General features: G+C 36.9%; 1 long non-coding RNA gene across 1 annotated transcript in view; it reads left to right on the top strand.

The window, feature by feature from the left end:
* LOC311433680 overlaps nt 1-19579 on the top strand; it is a 476332-nt gene that overhangs the window by 44532 nt on the left and 412221 nt on the right. The gene's annotated exons all lie outside the window — the stretch shown is intronic.

Below are 19579 nucleotides of genomic sequence, written 5' to 3' on the forward strand. Positions count from 1 at the left end.
GGGTGTGTCTACTCTCCTTTGTTAAAGGAAAAACATGCCAGGGTTTCCATGCATAGAGCACTAAAGTTGAAAATCAGCACTGCATTCAAAACTAGAAAGATTTGGTGGCAAAATCAAAGTCTGAGGTTGGTTAGAAGAGGGGCTGCTATGTACTGATCTGTTGCAAAAACCAGTACTGAAGGTGTTTGCTTTACTCCACTAGGAACACATTTAGCCAATGCCAGTGTACCTGAATCTTCTAACACATCATCTTCTAGTGCTTTGGATGATCAGTCTAAAATACTTCTTGCTACTGGAATTATTTCTACCTGGACAGGAATAGAAAGGTTCTGCTGACATTTTATTTCTGCTGAGGCTACACCTCCTACTTAGACTGTGCTGTTAAAGCTGTAGCAAACCTCTGATTTTCACTGTATAACTACTATGTTCATGTATGAAAACTGACATTTTGATACACTGAAGAAGATCTTAAATCAAACAAAGGTGTAAAGGGTTATTTGTAGAGAAAAATAAAGAAACTGTATGCTGGTCTCTGAACTTGCATCTGTATGAGTTGGGCTCTGGTGGAAACGTGCTTGTTTTCTCCTAAGAGAGAGCAGCTCTCTCCTATAGCAGGGAATTGTGTAATTTTCTTTTAGCAGTTGAAAGAATTCTCTTCATCTTTCTGTTAGTACTCTTTCTTGTAACATGGCATGCCTTTTCTTATCTGAGTTGACTGGAGAACAAAATGTTTGTTTCCCTGTTGCATTGCTGTTATGATACTGTCATGCTGAAAGGCATATATGTTGAGTGTGGTCATGTTTCTTCTCTGTCGGCCTTGGAGAAGAAACCAAAACCTGTTTAGTCCTGGACAGTTCTGCCCAGGCTCAAAATCCTTACCCCTGTACCTCTGTCCTCTCATTTCTGAAGTGAATGGTTTTATGTGGAAATACTGACCTAATCCAAGAGGTACCTGCATTTCACCAGCTTTAACAGGATGGCCAAGTTCCTTGTTGTTAGTGGCTTTCACTGTAAAGGACAGAATATAAGAATGGAAATAAAATAACCTGTGATTATTAAAAACCAGTGAACAACATCAATGAAGTAGACAGAAAGCTGCACCATATATATAGCGATGTACTTTTGATCCTTTTGAAAATTACAATTCAAGCAACTTCTTGTTTTTCTTGGATTTAATGTCTTGAATAGAAATAATCTTCGTTAATGTGTTTGCTGTTTGAATAAATCATTCAAATTTCAGCACTTCAGAGAGGCCTTCATACCAACCAACTCATGCATCTAACACAGATGCTCTGAATTCCCCCATTGACTTCTCACCATTCATTACGTAAAGAATTTCATCTCCTAAATTGTGAGATGTAATAGAAAGGTACCTAAAGAAAGAGGTGGAGCAACACTGGAGTTGCTGAAACTCCCATTCAGAATTGTAAATGGATGCAGCTGAGTACTTAATGGAAAAATAGTCATATATTATTAAGGAAGAAGAAAAAATATATGCTTAGAAACCGGGAGTCTTAAATTGCAGTGGCATACTGGGGGAAAATACTTAACTATTGTTGTTAATATTTCATGATTCCTCACGCTTCTGAGAAAAAGTTGTAGAAGTAGCACTTCAGTCAATATGTTGCTAATATATTTACATGTTATGCCTCAGATCATGTGTAATGCTTTATGAAAAAAATAGTTATTTGTCATGAGTTTTGCAAGAGATACAACTTTACAATCTGTGTTAATATTGAAATATCCTTTGCTTTTTAAAGATCTATGTACCATTTGTAGTGCTGTTGAGGCTTTAAGTTTCTACCTCCTTGCTGATATAATTTATTACTAACTTTTATCTGAAGGATATAAATGAGGGTAGAATTGCTTGAAGCCTTCATATAACCTGCAGGCTTCTTTGATATAGGATAATGAAGAAGCAGGACGTTTTCCCATGGTGCTTGCTTATTGAAAGTCCTGTTTAGCCCAGTGGAGATGCATGATTTCTTTATATTTATATATATAAATAAATATGTGCACATATTCACTCACTCTCCTGCAAATTCTGCAAGGTACCATGAGAAATTTATGCGTCCTTAGTTTCTTTTTAAAAAAGGAAGACAAAGAAGAGAGTTGTCAGGGCACATCATATACAAACAGTATTTAGTTTCCTGCATTATAGATCATCACATTACCTGCAGTTTACTGGTAATACAAATGTATTTTTTCTCTTGCTGGCTAAGCTACACTTAGCTAGTTTCAGGTATTTTAATCTACAGGATCTTGCTTAACTTTCATCTCTTATGCCCTGTAGTTTGTGATAGTTTTCTGCCATTAAAATGTGAAATTTTAATTATAAATAAAAATTCCAGAAGGAATGTGATATAACTGATATATGGTTCAGTTTTCCAGTGGGATAGCTTTTCCTGCAGATGGAATCAAGCATGAATTTCAATGCTGTGCCTCTCGAGACTTCTGTGTCTCTCTTGAGACCTGAGAAGTATTGTTTTTCTTTGTAGTAATAGACTGTCAGGAAGTACCTTCAGTGATTCTTAGCAGTAGACAAATGGAGCAAAATGGACGTAGAGTATGATTCTTAGTAGTAGATGAATGCTAATGAAAGTGATTTGTAGCAGTAGATGAATGAAGCAAAATGGACATGCTAGGTTGGCCTGAGGAAGGCAGAATTCTTACTAGTTTCTGACTGAAGAACATCAAACTGTTGTGAGAAAATTTCTTGACCAGAAATAATTTTTAGTATTGTGGCTTTTCAGTGAACATTTGTTTTCTGCAATGAACTACTTTTTCCAAATTCACATATTAAATTTTTCCCTGTAGTGGGAAAATTTGGAAAGATTTCTTAGTGAATAGAACACTACTGAGCAGCAGAAAAAAATCTAGAAAACTTTCTATTGTCTAACTCAGTGACATAAACCTTAGGCAGTAAAGTATGCAGGGATAAGCTTGTTAAACAAATGCCAGTATTTACTTCTCCCCTGTGGTGACAAAGCATGGTTATCATTTTGATTGTTATAAGATCAAAAAAAAAAAAAAAAAAAAAGGCATGAAAATTATTTCTGTTTTCTGACTAGCAACTTCTGACAGATTTGGAGTAAAACTAGAGTGGAGCAAAGCTTTCATGTCTTGCCTTTCAATACCAAGGCATTGTGGCTTAGGCAGGTATTCCTGACATGTTGACAGTGATGTATATAAATGATCTAACTTTAAATCCAACTCATTAGCTAAGTGCTGAGGGTATAAATAAGGAATGAACTTCAGGAGCTGTGGATTGACTACTAACAGATCAATAGAACTGGGAGGGGTACATCAGCTTTTGAAACTGCAGAACTTTTTTTCCCTGTGTGTTTTCATGTTGTGTGGACATGGGAGTTGCAAAATTGCTTTGCTCTTCTCAGTATCTGTATTGAGCTTTTCGATAAGTTATCCAATGCGTACCCCATGTTTGTAGATGCCTCACTTTTTCTAAAATAAATGGACTTAAAATTCTAGTAAACAGTGAAGTGGGCTTTGGATGATGATCAGTTCTGGTATTCAACTGAATTAGGTATTACCTAAAGCCAGCTAGTATCGTCATGTCACCATGCAGTTTTCTCATGAACATCTGAATCAGCTTCCCTTTTGGTAGTACGCAAATCTGTACAATGTAATACACATACTTCAGCTTGAATCTCAGTGGGGTGTAAGCTCTGTCTCTGTGGGACAGCGTGCAGGCCACCAGGAACGGTCCCAGCTGCTCAGAGGTGGTGTTTCAATTCTACATGGTTGTGGTGATGCTGGTTTTGTAGTTTATTTGAAATCTGACTGCACCTACAGCTACATGGTGGTACCTTTCAGTAGTGGAGCAGCTAGAAATGACTACTGAAACAAATGTTCAGCAATTAACATGTTTCTGAGCCAGAAACACTTCACTGAGAGGTCTGAACCTTGAAAAGTATTCTCTATTCTAAGACAGAGTTTGTTGGCTTCCTACTTGGATTCCTAGTGGGTTTGTCCTGGAGCAAAGCCAACACCAAATAGCAAAAGATATTTTGGGCTGAAACTTTGTAATTTAGAAGCTCCTTTCACAACCATCATACCAGCAAAAGATGCTCACAGTATGAAAGAATAAATGCTTTCATAATTTGCCAGAAGTCATCTTGGCATTGGAAACTAATGTGGCTTCAGTCTTATCCCGTATAGATTTCTTTTCACATTTCTTATGAAAGAAAATAGATGTAATAAACAGTTACACTGCAACAAAATTATAAAACATACAAGTATGAAGTCCCCTCTTGCTGACTTCCATTTTACTATTTGAAAGGGAGCTCTGCTGTTGAACATATCTTCCTGAAACTTGGAGGAATTTCACTCTAATTCACCAGCAATTTTTAAAGGCTTTTTAAATCTTTAATACCTGCTGGGGAGCTGTTTGCATGTCTGATATGGGTGTGGTGATGACTCAAAAAATCATGCAAACACTTTCATTTGTGGCTACCATTTTCAGAATGGCAGGTGGAAATGAAGACTTACTGTCCGTTTATATTTATTCTACATGTATATCTGCATTGCCCCATGTTGTGGTGTACCTTTTTCTTTTTTTCGCAATAAACCTGTGGGAAGCTGTTGGACGTCTGCTGCATTCATGGTTTCTCTTGCAATGTGCAGTTTACCACGTGCATCTTTTGCATAGAACACCATTCACTCTAATGCCTCTTCCTTTACTGCATATACAATGTGTGCATATATATGTATATTTTAGAGTTGTTATTTTATTTTATTTTTTTTTTTTAATTTTACATCTTCTTTTATTTGCTGCTAGGCAGACAAAATTTGGTCATGATACTGCTGTCTTGTTCTTGCTTTCTGTGTTCTAATTGGTTATCACAGGCAGGCAGCACCATGTAATCTCAGAGGTTTATTGGTGGTGAGGAGGAACCTCACATTTGTGAGTTGAGGGTATTCAGCCTGTTTGCAAGTTAGAGCGTGGTTTATTTTGCTTTTTGATTTGCCATAGTCATAATATGCCATTGCTGCAATGTTTTTCTTAGGTGGATTATTTTTTTTTTTTCTCCCACAACATCTGTGAAGCTCCACTAAGTGATAGGAAACTAGGAAGTATTCTTTCCTTGCTGGTTAGTGCGGCTCCTCCACCTGATGCATTTTCAGTATTTTGGTTTGCAATTATTTTACCCAGGAGACCCTAAAGCACCTCTATTTTTCACGTACATTTATACTGCATGTTTGTGTCAAGGGAAGAAGGGGAATTGTTGATGGTTCTCTGTGGCTGACCACAGGGACGAAGCTTTAGGATGATATGTCTTTGTGTCAGGCATTCTGCTAATTTTCTACATGATGAGATGCATCTGGGAAGCACAGCACCAAATCATACTGAATTCTAACTAATCTCTCCTCATTGCTTCCTCCCACTAAAAAGGGTATGTATCCTGAGTATCATAACTGGCATGTCCATTAACTACTTAGAGTAGGCAGCTGCAGTTTTGGTGTGCATGGCCTGTGGCTGTGGGAAGACTTGCTTGTTCCCCTCCTTGCTCTGTTGCTTGTGCTCTTTCCAGAAATTTGCCTTGCTGCTGGTCCTTGATGCACTAGAGCTGAGCACCACTGGGTATTAGGCTGGATGTGGCAGGGCAAAGGATCCTGTGCAGTGTTTGTGGTGTTTTTTTTTTTTTTTTTTGCAGGGTGGCAAGCATGTTTGAAGTGCTGATCTCCTTTGCTAAGGGGAAAATAGGTTCCTCAGTCTGCCAAAGGCATTGATTTGTGTCCCCATATATCCCCATCATCCCTACTAAAATTTAACAGTTCTGAGATTTATTCAATGTTTTTGTTGACTCCTAAAGAATCAGAAGAAGTGTATGAAGCCCATCTGACACAAAGAAACCTAACTAATCTGTGCAATTTCTAATAACTTTCGTTGGTGTTCTTCTAGAGTATTTTATGCTTTTGCTGGTGGTATTAATTGAATCTAACAACTTAGTCTTGTTAGTGGAGACTGATATAAACCAGGGTTTATGTTCATTGGACTTCCAGATACGATTTACTGATACTTTGGCTCTCATTTGAGCAGCAGTCCTGCACTTGTTTTGCTCTTCCTTCTCTGGCTAATCTGTTTATAGATGACTCGTCTGTGAGCTGCATCTCATTTTATGGCTTATCTGTTCTCACTAACGAGCATTGCTTTTGTTCTTCCTGCATGTTTTCTTCTTGTGTGAGATCAGCAAATAAGGTCTCATTCAGTTGACACACCAGGCTGCGCATCGCCTGGCTGCTAGAAAGCATGTGAGTGGAGTGTACGGTATCTGAGGGTGTGTTTTTGCACCGTGTTTTTGTGGGTTGGAAACTTGTAAGTAGTGCCTTCAGTAGAAGAAAGGTGGTTCCAAAGCTGTTGGATAATTAGGGTGGAAATTCTAGATTATATTCTTACTGCAGTGGGTATTTCATATGCTGAACATACTGTTTTCCTGCTTGGGGCAGTGTGATTTAATCTTAAAAGAGATTTTGAAAAATACAAATGTATGAATTCTAATACTCCTTTCCCTCTCATTTTTAATATTTTGTAATGGTTTTAACAAGTGTTATCAGATGACTTTGATTTCAGGGCAAATCAAATCTTCATTTTCAACTAAACAATTGGAAATAAGGATTTCCAGCACATGAACTCTTTTTTAATAACAGCCATGGTTAAGCTTATAAAGTATTGCACAGTAATTAGGTTTATTGCAGTGTGCCATGGTGTACGCTTATTTAAATTCTGAACATACAGATCTAATTTGTATCTTGATGGCAGGGAGAGAAAGAGAATACATAAAAAGGTGTTACACATACCACTGCTCTGTTGTTGGAAGGTGATGAAATAAAAATCAAACCACCCTAAGTGCAAGGGTAATGTGCACTGGATAACATTCCTTTTAGACTCAACTGTTTTATACAGTATTTTTTTCAGTGTTATTGAAAATAATGCATAGTAATTAAAATGGGGTGATTTTTCCCTTCCAAGTAAGCCTTTATATCCTGTCTAAGAGCAATTGGATGATATTAGGTAAATTCATTCTCTGCATTCAGACATGTTATCTTCTTCCTGATTCATACGTTGCTATAGAAACAATTGACTTCACAAGGGCTGACTCAGCTTTCACAGAAATATGAAATGTCCTGTTTTATATTTTTTTCTGGCATAAGTCACAGAGGTGACTTCAATAGCAATAGCTGATCTTTATACCACGATTTATCTTTTTTTTTTTTTTTTTTAATTTGAAGATAAAACAAATTTTTTTCTTAAGTTGAATACATTCATTTTCTTCCATATTTATTTCTATTAGCATAAATAATGAGATTTGTAGAATGAAAAATACAGATATGATTTTAAAAAGGGCAACTATGATTTTAAATCTTATTTAATTATATACATGCTTATATCGAACTTCTGTTAGTCACCAAAATTGACATCAAATGGCTAAAACCTGCATGCCACATACAAATATGCAGGTAAAATACAAGTACACAAGGTAAATGCCTTCATTCACTCACCAAAAAAGCAAATGGAAATGTTGCTCTGACAGATCTGCTCTTCTTGACTGACTCCTTAATTCCTTAGTTTGCTCAGAAACAGCTCTTTCCCTTGCCTTGTGACTTTCAAGTGTTACGGGTCACTGTCTGCCCAGCCATATTTTATCAACCCATAAATTGACAGGACTATAAACAGATTTAATAAATGGAGTTTATTGCTGCCTTTTGACTGAGACCAGGCAATGATAATCAATCAGGCTGAGGTGACAAAACCCAAAAGCATCCTGTAACAAACAGTGAAGCTAATCATTCTGCATTTGCAGTGGAATCACTTTTAATTGTTAATAGAACCAGACTAGCTTGCTTGATGTCTGTATGTCAAAGTTCACAGCAAATTGCATTGTCTAGTGAGTATTTCAAGCTCTTACATCCCTTCACAGGAGAAAGGCTAAAACTGTAATTTATGTGTGCTGTTTATGAGGCAGTGACCTTGCATGGAGTTTCTAAGCATGTATTTAAGAGTTCATTTTACAGCTTTTCTCCAGTTATTAACAGAGATAATTTAATTGAATTCTAGAGTAGAAATTTTTACATTACCTTATCATTATGAACTTCTAACGGATGCCCTAATTAGGCAGTGTTTCTACTGGGAATTTTAAACTAAATTAAAATAGGGATGAAAATGTTCAACATGCTTGGTAGCTTTAGCTTGGAAGGTTGTGCATCCCATAACCTGCTCAATAAACAAGGGTAAATGAGAAAATGAGGCTGAAACATAGGGTGTGAGTTTCATGAGCTTTTTTTGATATCGCACTGATATTGAGGTAATGTGCTGGCTTTTGAATGCTTGTTAGTGAAAAGTTGTTATGCTGTTTTCTTCCAATCTGTGAAGAAAAGCAGCACATGAGTATTGGAATTCCCATGAAATGAAAGCTTAAAATTTGGGGGTAGGGGCCTTTCCACTTAGTGTCACAGCTTTTCAAAAGAGCAGGTGAAAAAGATGATATTTTTATTAAATCTGTACCAGGAATAACTTTGGAATTTCTCTATATATTCTGATCCGCATCTCTTTACTTATTTGAACTTTATGTACTTTGCAACCTTGAACTGTAAAATTGTAGCTGGACTGAAAACAGGCTATTTTAAACTTTTCTCCCCCTTGATTTCTTATGACATTGCCACAGGCATGCATGAGATAGTAGCAATGTTGATGACAACTTTCTTCACTGACCTGGGAGGGTTCTACCACCATGTGGCCTCTGCCTTTTCCATTTACTCCTTACCTCTCACCTAATACATCATAATTGGGCCTGTGAATGCCAGAGCTTAATATAACCACAGGAGAACAAAATAAACCATCTTGAAGATGGTGCAAAACAATAGAGGTGTCCAGTCATGTGACAGGTATCGCACCCGGAATACATTTATCTTGGGCACTGCATTCTCCACTCTTCTTGCCCACAGCAGATACTTGTGAGTGCAGTGCAGCCATCCCACGCAACAGGGCATATCCCTTCTTATGATGCCTGATTACAGGGTAGGGAGAGAATAAATCTCTCTACTGTGGCCAGAAAAGTGCTGGTTATACAGTAGTGGTATCTACAGCTGCTGCATGAAAGTCCAGTTTATGTATGGAAAGGGTTCATCAAAAAAAATTTAGTACTGATTTTATAAGAGACTGGGCTGCTTTGGTGGAGGGATAAACATATAAAGAATGTGTATAAGGATGGCAAATTAAAATCGCATAGATAATCTGAATTCTGGAATAGTACGACTTTTCAGTGCCTAAATCTGCCATGGCATTCTATCAAAGTAACATTTCTGTGTTATATATAGATGCCAATACATTTACTTTTTTTTTTTTTTTTTTTTTTGAGAATTCATGGAATAATCAGTAGAGTCGATTTTTGCAGTAGTAACTATTCTTATTGAGAATGCAGGTGAAGTCATTGCATATGTTACAAAATATAAATTAGTCACCCCAGTGGCTGACACATGCAGGCGTGTGTATAATTTAGAAAATACGTGATTGGATGGAATGTTGATGCATTTAATTTTTCTCTGAGAGTATTCTGAATAATTTTATTTTTTTGTGACAATTTCTCATCCTTGTACATTTGTGCTAATTTTAGCTTACCTGCTAAAGTAGGTAAGCATCAGAAATACTGTTCTGAGATGCTTCTGAGTAACCTGTTGAAATTTGATTGCTGTTTCTAATTACATGAGATTAACAGGCTACAATTTATACTTCATATTTTATTTTCTTATCTAAAGATTTTCAAGTATGCAAACTAAAAAATAGCAATGCCCTGGTTTGGAGTAGGGAAGCATAACAGCAAGAAAAACAAGAGGAAAAGTACTTGCAATGCCTAGTCAGCCTAGGTGTTAGCATTTATTTTTCAATGCAAGGTTTGAGGTATTTTCACTGCATTGATGATTGATTTTCTTGAGCTAGTAATGCCCAGAGGGGCAACTGTCATGCAGCAAGGTGTGAAAGGGCATGTAGCAGAGTTGGGATGGAGCAAACCTCCCAGGATGTTATAATAGTCCCATTTGCTTAGCTGTTATGTGTCTATTCATGGTTCATTAATTTTGATGGTATCTAGCATTCTTTCAGCTTTCTCGGAAAAAGAAATGATTCATTCATTTGTATTATTGTTTGGCTATATATTCAAAGTTCATTGAAACAAATCCTCCCTCCTCAACCTCCACAATATTCCACTTGCCAGAACTGCCCTATCTGTAGGGTATTGGTAGAATATGAATTTCCTGTTGCAATTTTATTATGTCTGTCTAAAAAGATCTTCTAGTAATGGTTTATGGTAGTGTTTTTTTTTTTTGTTTGTTTGTTTTGTTTGCTGCTATTTTTATTTTTTATTTTTTTTTTTTTAATTCTGTTGGCGTATTTGTGGGTAAAAAGATGAAGTTTGCATGCAGTAAATGCTGTTCTCTGTTGGACTCATAAATAGGAATCATTAAATGGCTAAACTGGTGTTCATGTTCAAATATCATATTTTAATTACCAGCCAGAGGCTTTAGACGTGAGGACGGACTGTTTAAATCATCTTTGCTTCTGGCAATGACAGATTTTCTGCTTACTGTATATTTTCTATGCTTTTGTCCAGTTTAATTATAAATCTCTAATTAGCAGTATAACTTAAGTAAATTTCTAACAATGTATGTTTCTTGGCAGGGTCTTAAATACATTTGCAAATCAGTCTGCAAAGAAAAAAATTATCTGTGGTAGTTATTTGCAGTGACTCATAAATAGCATTGACATACAGACCTATACTCAGTAAAAGAAGAGAGATCTGTTCTAGGCTGAAGGAAATAGACCAGAGCAGGACAGAGTGTGGGGAAAATATTATTTTGTGTGCAAGGGGGCAAAAATATGTCTATTGTACACATATATGTTGAATGAAGTGGGGCAACAGTAAAAACAGTCTTTTGAGTTCATATAGAAGAGAGAGAAGGTTTTACTGAGGGTTACAGCTCCTCGTTGAGACTGCACAGCTATCACATTGTAATCATGTACCACTAAATTGGGTCTAAGCTATATGAGGATAATTAAAGCAGTGAACACACTTGAAAAAAAAAAAAAACAAACAACTAGCTAGATTGAATTACTCAAAGTCTCTAGAGGTCTTCAAAAAACATGTAGACGTAGAGCTTAGTGACACGGTTTAATGGTGGACTTAGGAGTGCTAGGTTGGACTAGACAATCTTGGAGGTCTTTTCCAACATGAATGATGGCCTGAAGGGTCCCTGAATGGGCTAGTTCTGAGTCCATGCTGTGAGCCAGGCTGCACCTACCAGAGGTTCTCATCTGGGGACTGTGGGTCTGGCCCTCTGGGTCGTCCAGCTTGGTTGGTTGCTGCTGAGGTGACTCACTGGTGCTGGTGGTTCTTCATTCAGTCTGTGTGACTGCAGAAGCTGGGGAATAAAGAAAGGTCAATGACAAAGCTGATGTCAGGATATATGATGACAGTATCTTTTCACAAGAATGTGAAATGAAATACACACATTAAAATCTTGGCCCCTGTCTGAGAATGGATTTTTGATTTAAATCAGGTGGAACTCTTTTCTGATTGTCATAAACCCATGAAAATACATAATCCACGCTTCTGTTAGAAATAAAGAACAGTTCAATGTTATTAACAAAGTAGACTTTTATTATTATTGATATTATTTTTTTCTAAATGGACTCTCCTCAGCTTTACAGTCTTTTTTCCCTCCTCCAAGTCTCTAGCTTGCTCCTTTTCCCCATCTCCTTTACTTTAAAAAATGCATTGTAAAACTGAATGTAGAAGGAAGGAGGAAGGCTGTGGATTTAATGGATTCTAATAATGACCCAGGGATCATATTAAAAACAAATAAAGGAGAGAAAAAAAAAAGGAAAAGAAAAGATACTTAAGTCATGTACAGCCTTATACTTGGCAGTTAATTATGCTTCGCTGTACAATATGTAATTCAATATTTCATGTGTGGCATTTGCACTAGCTGCATGAATGCTGCGTTACATTTCTGAATGACCTGACTATGCTGAAGTATGTGCAGTTTTCCTGCGTGCATTTCATTCTTTTTTTTTTTTTATTGTTCAACTTAATTTTCATCGCATTTTAGGAAGGCAGTAGATAAAAAGCAATCTTAATGATAAAGAAGGTATCCTCAGCAGAGGAGAGAAATGATGCAGGTCAAAATGTTGACTCAGTGCCACTCAATGGACTGTTTCTAACTTTGCAGTGAATGAGATAATTTGCTTATGGACAGCCAAGTTTGTGTCAAGCTCACTAGGAGCTATGAAAATATCCCTGCTTAGGATACAGCCCAAGTCCCTCTAATGGAAGTTCTCACAAATTTTGCACTTTCAGGAATTATTCTCGCATCCTTCAGCCACTCTGGGCCTATGATCTCTTAAGAATGTTACAGGTTAGCTGATGGATAGGGTTTTTTAAGACCACTTGAGGTATCTCTTTGTTTACTCCTTCCTCTGTTTTCAAAAAAGCAGAAGTTTCTTTGCTCCCTCACATCCTTGTTAAAATGACTCTGAATTTCCTATTGGAAGTGTTAAAATGGCTTTCCAGGCAAGTTCCTGAATACATTTACGAGTGAATGTAATCAGTAATAAAGGAAAAATTGGCTTATAAAGTGGGCTTCATGAGCACGGGTCTGTGCAGACATTAGCACTGTCCTGTGGGAAAGCAGTACAGTCCCTGTGGCACAATGCCTCAGTTTTCTGTGCTTCAACTTCTTCTTTTCCTCCTTCTACCATTTTGCAATTCTGTATTCCCCAAAGGAAGAAGAGTGCAAACTCACTCTAAAACGGATGATTATGATTTGATTATTATTATTTTTATTGGCACACATGAGTTGCTCAAAGACAAAAAGACTAGGGAAAATTTTTACACCATTTTCATATAATATATATATATATATTCTCCAGGCTGTCATAATCTGTGTAAATATCTGAGAGATATTTCTTTCACAGTAAAGTTCTAGATTGAGCATTTATAAAGGAATATGCTTTCCAGAACATCAGTGTTTATCTGAGTAAAGATATATTTTTATTTGCAATATAAGTTTAGCGATTAAAATGTAATTAGTGACTAAACAAGTAAGACTGAAACAGAAACCTCAGTGGTATGAGAGGTTTCTGACTCCTGGAAGGGTGTTAATCCATTTAGAGATTTTTCAAAATAACAACAACAAAAAAGGCGATAGTAATTATCTAATTAATAGGCAACAGGGTCCACTTTCCATAACCACTTTTCTACTGGTATGTTACATTTATTGAAGATAGGGTGGTTCACTGCAAAAACATGAGGGTAAACTTGCAACTAGGGCCAGACACAATTAAAACTGAAAATTGAGACCTGTAACGTTAATTAGAAAATCATTAACTATCACTTATGATAATGTGCCTTTGTGTTTCTCCTTCATCCTCATGTCCCTGTCTTGCTCAAATAAAAACAAAAACTTTCTGATATATCGTTTCTTGAAGGGCAGGGTAATCATGTTATGCTTCCATGCAGTGTCATAATGATTTAGGGACTGAAACTCATGCTTCATTCATAGGAAGGCCATCATGTTGTGGCTTGAGGAGTAAGAAAGCAAATGCTGGGGACAGGATAGAAGGAAATGTTTGAGGGAGAGGGTCTGACGTAAAGAAGCAAGTAGCAAGAGTCTGTCAATATAAAGATTACATTGGGATTAGATTGTTTTCTCAGTAAGCATGATTTAAACATGGTCACTTTAATTTGAGGAAGACCAGAAGAGGCAGGTGAACAAGACATTAGAGTAAACAACTGTTTATCTCGAAATCAGTGAAAAATTTCTTTATATAATCTGCAGAAGGTATATTAAAACTTGGCTGTTTTCAAGACTTGAGAGATTTTCACATTGGGAAATATATGAGGGGAGATTTATTACAGGGAGCTACAAATCAAAGTAATTTCTGAGTCATCCACAGCTGGCATGTACGCTACCCATTATTTCTGATAATATGTTCTTTCATTTCATGGACAATATGAATATTTAGTAACAAAGAAAGCTTGCAGGATTTCAAGACACTTCATTAACAGCAGTGAAGGTAGAATTGAGTAAAAAATCACCTTATTTGTTGCTTTTCATTTGGTTGGCAAAAAGACAAACAAACCGCTATTTCTGATTGGATTGACAATAAGGCTCTCTCGTTCTCTGAAATGTTGATAATTAAGAAAATAAATGTTCTGAGGGTGATCGTGATTTTCTGTGTTTTGCCATGATTTGTGTTTGAAAATATTTTGACTTTTAATGAGGTTTTCAATTCAGCTTTTTGTTTTGTTTTGTTTTTTTTTGGTTTTTTTTTTTTTTTTTTGAATGGGAAGAAGTCATGCATATTTTGTGTGGGAACTATCTGCTTAGAATTGTGTTTATTTATTTATTATAAGAGTGAGAAACATGGTGAAATAGGAAAATGTTATCAATTTTTAAGTGAATCCTTACTGGATACAGTTTTTTTTTTTTTTTTTTTCTTCTTGGCATGGCTTGTTCTCACCACCGAAAGTAGATTTAGGGAACATTTAGGTAAATGGTTTGCTGGGGTAGTAGGATGGTACTTTGACATTCCAGAAAAGGTTTCAGTCCCCTCCAAAAGGCCTCTTCACAAGGCTGAGGAGAACACAAAGATGATGATCTTTCTTCTCACATATCAGGGATGTCTTTGTGCTGCACTAGTTTTCAGCTGGTTTGGGCACCTTGTATGTTTGATGTTATCTGAGCTTTCCTTTAATGCAGAGTGGGTAATTTGCTTTCCTCAGACCTCGGCCATGAGAATGATTGCTAAAGGTTTGTGTTACTCTCATCAGCGATGCCCCCTCTCTCTTGCTGACCAAAGCTATAGTGTTACCTATGTACCAGGAGATCTCTCATACCATAGGAAAATCTATTTGAGGTGCCTGAACCAGCTTTGTGCTGGTTCTCAAGCACCATGATTCAGTCATGTGAAGCTGCTCATGTGCAACAGACAAGGTCAGATGGCACCTGATCTGGTCAGCAGGTGAAGTGAACTGTATTCAGTTAATAGGACTTCGCAGAGTTGACTCCCTCTTCACACTGCCTTACCTCGGAACCTGCACTGCTATTTGCAGAGCAGTACTATAATTTTTTGATCTGGTAAAAAAGTCTGAGCTGTCTGAGACAGACTGCAGTGTTGTCCCCAGCCAGCGTGCAGGTTCACAAGGCCAGAGGAGAGGCTACAGAGGTATTTAGGAGCTGGGAGGCCACCTGTTTGGAAGAAAAGAGTTTGCTCAAGACTTAGCCTAACAGAGGACTCCAGCTCTTAGAGTAGTTAGGTAAAACTAACTGAATGTTTTTTTTCATGGTAGTGTAGGCTCATGTGGCATGCCTCTGAAAATTACTATTAATGCTCTAAGGCTATAGCCATATTTCTGTTGAAAACTGCTCTTTTCATGTGTAATCACAGCAAACAACTTATTAGGAATGTTCTGTGTAACCAAATGATCTGCTGTGTGTCCTAATTTTCGTTAATGTTATTGCTCACATGGCAAATTTATTACCACATGGCAGGACCTATGTTCATTGTGCCACAATTCATCTTTATAACTCAGACTGCATAGTGTATCACCTGGGTAAACATCAGCTTGAACGTAGGGACACACCATCCCAAAAGACACATCAAGGCAGTAAGTGCCAGCCCTAGCAGTGTGCAGAGGGTTTACATTCTCTTCATCCCAGTTTGTTAAAGAAGCGTACCTGACCAGTTTGTGTGGAAGCACCAGTTTTTGAGGAGGATTTGGGTTTAGCAATCCTTGTTCGCATCTGCTGAGACCAAGGAAGCCAGATGCCTTAGGTGGATTGGAATATTCCACATTTGATGCTGAAGAATCTCATCGTCCTGTTGGAGTTTGTAACAGTTGTCGTTGGTAGCTGGCAGTTTGTAGTATTTCATTTAGCTAGCAAAGATAGCCATAAATTGTTATTTCTATTAACGTGTGATTTGTACAGACGTGGATCATTACAACAATTCAATGCTCTAATCATCATGATAATGGAGCCTAATTGCTAAGCTCCGTAAAAACTTTAAGACAAAATCTATGCTAATACCATCTGAAGGCTGGCAGCAGTTCATTATTTCTATTTTGATTTATATTATTTCTATTTTATGTCTATTTTCTGTTCCTATTCTGTAAGGGGGGGAGGGGGAAGGTGTTCTAATTATGCACTTTGAAACATGACCTTGGGATTGTAGATTCAGGCAGACAATGGGAACATTATCCTTTTTTCTTTCTCCCTTTCTGAGTAAGGAAAGAACACCGAATTCTCACATACTATCTAATAGGTAAGCATGGTCTTATTAAAAATAGATAATCAAGCACTCAAGGAAGAGCTTAATTAAATCCAGTGTGTCTTTTTTCATAAGGTTGCTAAAACAAAAAGAGGGAATAGCTGAACCTGCTAATAGTCTTTTAGAATGATCTGCCTTCAGTGTCAGTCTCAGTTTTTGGGATGTACTAAAGATGTATATTGTGCACATCTACAGAAAGAGCTTCCACACAAGAGTTATTTATTACCTTCAGAAGGTCAGCAATTGCATCTCATTGCAACACAAAAGCTCAGGTATAAGGGTGACATTTCATACCTAGCACAACATCGGTTTCCAAGCATTTACCTGCAAAATCAGAGCACTTGACCACATAAAGGCCTTTTCTGAACATGCTTTCCTTTTGATAGAAAAATTGCCTTCTGAACACCACATCAGAATGAAATTTTGAGTTAGCTAGACAGTACTCTAATATTGTTTGTTTTTCTTGCAAATATAGCTTAACATTTTTATCTTCTGACTAGCACCAGGATCTTCACTGTACGTGTCACAAATGACGCCTATGAGCTTGTGTCTGTAATTCAGTGAAGCGCTTACACGCTTACAACCTGAATAGCACAGGCATTTCTAGATGATTCCTGCACCCCTCCCCCCCCCCCCCACTCCATTTTTTTTTTGTTTCCATTTTTCTTTTTTCCTTACTATCCAAGGTCTTTTCAGAAGATATGTGCTACTTCTGGGAGAAAAGACCATTCTCCATGTTTGTTAGCTCTGCCTTGCCCTCTGGTCTGTACCACTGGTGTTCTCTTTCATGGAGCTTTTCAGAGTGTGTTCAGCTACCCTTCAGTTTTATTTTCACCTTCCTTTTTGTGTCAACCTTAAGAGTATAAGTAAGAAAAAAATCTTTCCCTACCTCGTAAAAATGGTCTCTTAATCAGCATTTGAATATCTAGTAAACAGTTTGCTTCAAGTCTGATGCCAAGAAAGCTTTCCTGATGTACTGTCACTTAGTTTCTGCAAGTTTTCATATATAGTATTAAGTATTTTTCTCAAGGTTTTTACAGGTATTGCTAGTAACACTGATCCAAATTACTTTGTTGCGTGTTTTATGGAAATACATTGAAAAAATATAAGCAATCTTCTTCTGCAGGCTGTAGCCAATACACAGGGCTTAATAAGCGAAGTTATGTTTGTCTGGGGGACTTTTTCACGAAACATAACTGAGGATGACAGCTTGGTCATGAGAAACTCGATGTATACATCAGTTTAAAAGCTTGTCACCTACTTGATGCATTAATTCAAGTATTTTGTGCAAGCCAAAGTTCCTATTCAAGGCAAAGCATATGGTCTGTCACTTAGCACATGACATGTTTTCAGAGCACTGTGTCTGCAATTGCACCACCATCCCTGAATGTGAATGTATAGGCTTGCCCTGTAAAAGCTAGCACTAATTTACTGCTCGTTCAGATAGCTCTGCTGTATTGTTGTGATTATTTATAGATTAAATATGCGGAAAGATGTTTATGGTTTAGCCCACAGGTTGACTTTACTGTCTTTCAAGTTATTCCTGTGAGAAATGGCTTCTATTAATCCATCAGTTTAAATAATATTCATAGGAGCATAAATGTATACACACGTGTTTCTCTGTAGAAAAGTCTCAAGTCTCATAACTTTTGCTTTGACTATTTTCTTTGCTTACTGGGAACTGAACTTGATTGTGTAAAGATTGGCTAATTCATCAGGGCTAACTAGATTTTAGTCAGATAAAGGTGAACTGAAAGAAAGAAAGAAACAAAACCCCAAACACCTGAAATTAAGCTTTAAAAGATATCTGTTCATTTACACTTTTGGCCAGCAACTCTGGGTAACAGTACATAAGTATAATTTATGATCAGGCTCATACATATAGGAATGATTTACTTTTCAGTGCACCAGAATAAGGTCCAAAGATCACTCAATATATTACGCTAAAAATCAGTAATTGCTGGATACCTGTGTTCTAAAATTTCATGCAGTTACTGGGGCATAGGTACATTAGATTAAGTGCCTTTCTATAAAAGTAAGTAGACTGCGAACTTAATGAAAAATATCAAAATCTCTGTTCTAAATGTCAAATAATATGTCACTTCCTGAATGAACCAGAAGATTTATAAATGTGATAAACTTGCAACCAAATTTTGTTTCCCCATAGAAATGTAGTAATTCAAAAAAGTACATCCCTTAATAAAACAATGAAAGAAAAAAAATCTGTCTTTAAACATTTATTTGCATTCTGGATTGCTGATTAGCATGATTAACCTTATTCCTTTTCCATTTTCTTTTTGCAGCTATTGATATGAATGTTTTTTTTTGTTTTCATACACTGATTAGCAAATGTCAGTAACAGAATGTGTATATCTGCATTCGTACATGTCTTGAAGCTTTTGCTCTTTGTGTTTTGCTATTATAATCCCTCCCCCCTCTAAGTTGTCACCATTCAGTTACAAAGCAGAAAAGGTGCTGGCCTGTGTGAAAAATTGCACACTAATGAAGTGAATTCTAAATCTTGGGATAAAAACCTGTGAAAAATGCATAGGATGTATTTCATCCAGCCCTGGGAACAAGTATGTACCCAGACTGCTTGAAGGGGTGAACTGTAGTTAACTTTTTTTTTTTGTTGTTAGCTTTTGTTTTTCAGGCCACTTTTGTCCTTCAGAGAAAACTTTCAAGTGTAAAGTAAAGAAAGATTCTGGCATGTGACGAGTAGTATTAATTTCAAAGACTAATAAATACTGCATTGTAATTGGTTTTGGTCTGAGTGCTGTGAACATGCTCTTCCCCTACCTTTTGTTCCTCAAATTTTGTAAAAAATAAAAATAAAAGTAAAGGCATGTGTGGAGGAGATATCCTTCCAAATGCATGCAGGTACAAAAACTCGAGTACAGAAGATGTAAAAATTGAGAGGTATATGATTTTAGCAACATGATCAAAGTTTAAGCATTAATACTTGCTTTGGTATCTCTGAAAGAGGTCTTACAAAGGTTGTGTGAAGCTGTGGTGGTGGCATTTAAAAATGGGTTTGTAGGAAAGCGTGTAATGACCCCCCAAAAAGCATACCAAGGCCTGGAACGAAATGAAAGTAGTAATTGTTTTTGCACTTTGTATTTACAAAGGAAAGATTTGTGCATTGACTTCTTGAGTCTTGAAACATGGATGTGGAAGGCAAGTAGAGCAGGTAATTGGCTGAGAAGGGGTGGCTCCAGTTTTGTGAGGAAATCA

This window comes from Aythya ferina (assembly GCF_964211825.1).
Source record: "Aythya ferina genome assembly, chromosome: 3".
Lineage (NCBI taxonomy): Eukaryota > Metazoa > Chordata > Aves > Anseriformes > Anatidae > Aythya > Aythya ferina.